Source organism: Lipotes vexillifer, unplaced genomic scaffold (assembly GCF_000442215.2).
Source record: "Lipotes vexillifer unplaced genomic scaffold, Lipotes_vexillifer_v1.1 scaffold610, whole genome shotgun sequence".
NCBI lineage: Eukaryota > Metazoa > Chordata > Mammalia > Artiodactyla > Lipotidae > Lipotes > Lipotes vexillifer.
In genome coordinates, this window is record NW_006796981.1 from 1,252,009 (window position 1) to 1,256,491 (window position 4,483).

Sequence of the window (4,483 nt, forward strand, 5' to 3'; positions counted from 1 at the left end):
AGGGAAAGTGTTCATAGACTCCGGTGGCCCTGTATCACAGCCAGTCCCTAAATGTGTGCTAAATTAGAAGCCTAGTGCTCAAGCAGCAGCTTGTAAAGTGTGTAGTCACACCCTAAGGGAAAGGCTGGGAGATGGGTATTGTTCTCTGCTACTTCTGCACTGAGCCCTGGGGGGTGGCCATAGCAGCAAGTGTTTGGTTGCCATTAAGAACTGCTACTTTGTTTGCTACAGTCCTGTGGGTCTCATGGACCTAAACCGCCTTGGCTTTCAGAGCTAGGTCTTTAGGAGGCCCGTTCGTTCCTTGACTGGGACTCTTAAATGTTGGGGTGCTATGTTGTGGCCCAAACCCTGTGCCCCTCAGTGAGAGGTTGGGAGTTGGGGTTGGCATTTCCCTCTCAACTGTACAGTACTGTGCCAAGGATGAAGCTGAGAACATTCGGTGTATCCGAATGAGGGATGAGGGAGTTCAGGACCCTTCTATGTTGCCATCTTGGTTCCTTCTCATATGAAGCAAATTTTGTTGTTGTTTTTTTTTTTTGGCCGCGCTGCGTGGCTTGCGGTATCTTAATTCCCCGACCAGGGATCGAACCCAGGCCCCCTGCAGTGGAAGCTAGGAGCCCTAACCACTGGACCGCCAGGGAATTCCCTCATATGGACCAGATCTTAATGGGTAATCATTCATTTATAGGTTGTATATGGAAAAGCCAAAAATATATTCTTTTTTAATATGTATAAACTTTTGAAGAAAAAGTAGGGCGTGTACATTTTGTTTTAAAGCATTTGTTGTTGGAGATTGTCATGCTGAGTGAAATAAATCAGACAGAGAAAGACAAATATCATATGATATTGCTTGTATGTGGAATCTAAGAAAATGGTACAGGTGAACTTGTTTGCAGGACAAGAGAGAGAGTCACAGACGTAGGGGGCCAACTCATGGTTGCCAGGGGGGAAAAGGGCAAGGGGGAGTGAATTGGGAGATTGGGACTGACATATGCACACTACTATATATAAGGTGGATGACTAATAGGAACCTATTCTATGGCACAGGGAACTCTACTCAGTGCTCTGTGGTGACCTATATGGGAAAAGAATCTAAAAAAGAGTGGCTTATATGTATATGTGTGACTGGTTCACTTTGTTGTGCAGCAGAAACTGGTACAACATTGTAAATCAACTATGCTACAATAAAAATTAATTTAAAAAAATAAAACATTGATTGTAAATATTACAATAGCAATAGTAAATACTAAGAAGCATGTCCTAAAAATCTGATTATTAAAATTCATGTTGTTCTAAATGGTCCTGATTTTGGACTCTATTTAACTAGTGCTAGAAAGGATCCAATTACATTTGATATCTTTACTAGAAATAGAATGTTGCCTCTGGGCTAGTATTAATTTTTGTAAAATAAATTACAGATTTTTCTTGACCTGATGTAATACAGGTCAGATGGCAAGAAATGTGAGTACCTGAAGAGCAACTGATAAGCTGTTAATTACCCCCATTAACATTTATTAGGCACCCACTGTTTTTTGACCCTTTCTGGGGAAGTGCAAAATCTTTGAAGCATAGGAAATTAATGTGATGTACTCCCCCCTCCTTTTATTTTTGCCTCTTACAGTTCATTAGTAACCTGGGCTTCTGGCATTTAAATGAGATATTAAAACAGAACTGGAAAGATTTAGACATTTCATTTTCACATTGCCAGAAAGTTAACAGGTACTAAAGAAAACTTGCTTCAAAATGTGGGTGGCCTCAATATGTTGTATGTTGTTATCGTTCTAAACCAGCACACTTGGAAAAGTAGAGAAATCAATCCAGAGGGCAGAGGAAGTGAAAGTGAAAAGTTATTTGCCTTCTGGGAGTACTTTCCACAAACAAATACGTGTAAGTAAGGTGGCCTCTCACAGTTCTTTTCCATCACCTGTGAGTGACACAAAGTAGCTGTAAGGCGACAGACTCAAGGAATAGAGGAGACAAAAATAAGAAAGAATATGCCTGCTGTAAACCAAGTGTCAGCAAGCCACAGCCCACAGACCCAATCTGGTGCACCGCCAGGTTTTTTGTATGACCTCAAGCTAAAAACTGTTTTTTCTGTTTTTAAATGTTGGGGTGGAGGCAAAAGAAGAATAATTTTGTGATATGTGAAAATTACATGAAATTCAAATTGCAGTGCCCATAAATGAAGTTTTATTGGAACACAGCTAGGCTAATTTGTTCAAGTATTGTCTGTCCATGGCTGCTTTCTGCTATGGCCAAGCTGAATAGTTGTGACAGAGACCATATGGCCTTCGAAGCCTAAAATATGTTCCATCTGGCCCTCTAAGGAAAAGTGTGCTGACCACAGATTTAAGTGAAGCGATGAATGGAACAGGAGGGCAGCATTTCAGAGCGTGGTGGGAACGAGCAGAGCAGTGGCGCTGGGGCCCCAGGCACAGTCAGAGGGGCAGTCCCAGAGGGGATGGCTTCGTCCCAATGGCTGGGGACCCAAGAGCACTGGGATGCTATTATCTGTGAGAGAGAACTGCAAACTCTCCAAGAATATGGAGATACAGGATTAATCTCATTTGTAGAAGAGGGTATGGCTCAACTAAGGTAGATGCAAAAACACAAGATTCTACTGGATGCTTCAGTACTTGATAGTGAAACTGGAAATGGCAGAATTTGGTTTCCGTAACATTACTGGAATTGATACAGCTTTCCAGAAATATTATAGAGAAAGAAAGTTGATTAAGTTGAAGGTAGAAGACTTTTTGAATCTTTCTGCAAAGCTGCCTCGATTTCATACTAGTATTGCCAAAGGGACTATTGATGCCATAAGCCTTAATCCTAACAGTGCAATTGAGAAGGTGAAGCATTATGTGAAATCTCTTTCCAGACTGTTGAAAAGTGAAAGACTTTTTTCTAATAACCTAATATAATTTAACCAAGGAATCATTGCTAAATGAATTCAGTGAAGGATTTGAACTTCTCAAAGAGCTACCAACACCCAAGTTCAGCTTTGGAGGCAGATCTGGAAACAGTGTTGCATCACTGGTTTTCCAAAAAATGTGAGACTTTTTATTGGACAAATTCAGTTAGCTTTTTTAAAGAAACTCCAAAACAAAGTAAACCTGACACAGAAAATCCAAGGGTAAATAAATGCGTAGTAATCACACAGGATGCACACGTTGTATAGATAGAATCAGTTAGTAAAAAAAAAAAAAATCATGAGCATGTAAGTCAGTTGGGTTTTAGAGGTAAACCAAGAATAATTAAAATTTTTCTTTTGTATTTAAAATGTAAATATTTTTCTTTCTGATTTAAAAAAAAAATTCCTGTAACTGCTGAAACAGTTAAAAACTTTAAAGCAGTAAGTGAATTTACAGGGAAAAAAAAGATGTAAAGTGAAATCCAAAGCTCTTTCTCAGTCCTCTAAACCTATTGGCAGCATTTGACCCCTCTCCGTGTGACAGTTTTCCTCTCCTGGTTCCCTGCTTCCTTTTTAGGCTTTTTTCCTCCATCTCTGTTGCTGGTTCCTCTTCATCTCTGAGATGAACGTTTAGGAAAGTATCAGTGTGTCCCAGGGCTCAGCAACTGCACCTCTTCCTTTTTTTTTGTCTATACTTGCTGCCTGGATGTAGGATGTTCAAGGGATTTGGGAACTGATAAAAGAAAAAGATAGAACCATGAGGTGGCAGGAGCGCATACCTACTTTATTGGGTGATGATGCTCTGACAGGTTTGCAAGGGCGGGGAGGGAGAGATGTTCCTCATAGCAGGAATCTGTCCAGAAGCTACACCAAGGGGGTTGCTACTCAAGGGGAGGAGGGCAAGAGAACTCCCAGGGAGAGGGGAGTCGGGGTGGTGCCTTTGGTGTCTAGGTAATGCCGCTCAGCAGCACAGCAGGGAGTCACTGAGTCAGAGAGGTCCAAGGGGCAGGAGTCTCACAGCTTATAAGGATTGAGGTCTGTCGTGTAGTCACATGGCTCTATCTTATCAATGGCCAGCAGATGCTAAGTATAGTTTGGCAGAGGTATGCAAAGCAGATGGGCCCTGAATGTCCAAAAATGTGCTCCTTTGGGCTATGTTTAAAATGAATGGATGTATAAAATTTGAGTCTGGCACTGGCAGGCTTTTGAGCTAACAGTTCTCAGCCTACAGTGAAGAAGTAAACAACTTTGGGGCAGATATACAGAGGCCATCTTTGGCTCATTTATATAACACTAGGTGATCTCACCCCATTTTGAGGCTTTATACACCATCTTTGTGATGGTGACTCCCACACTGTGTCTTTAGCTGCCCGCTTCCTTGAGCTCCAGGCCCATACACCCTACTCAACACTTCCACTGGGTGTCTAGTCACATCTCAAACTTAACAAATCCCAACCTGAGTTCTGCATACCTCCTCTCTAAGCCAGTCCCTTCTGCAACCTTCCCCACCTCCCTTCTTCCCAGTTGCTCAGGACTGAAACCTTGGAATCATCCTTGATGCCTCTCTTTCCC

General features: G+C 41.8%; 1 pseudogene; it reads left to right on the plus strand.

The window, feature by feature from the left end:
- The first annotated feature begins 2,361 nt into the window (after window positions 1–2,361).
- On the plus strand, window positions 2,362–2,921 carry LOC103074192 (methyltransferase-like protein 10 pseudogene; annotated as a pseudogene).
- Window positions 2,922–4,483: the final 1,562 nt, after the last annotated feature.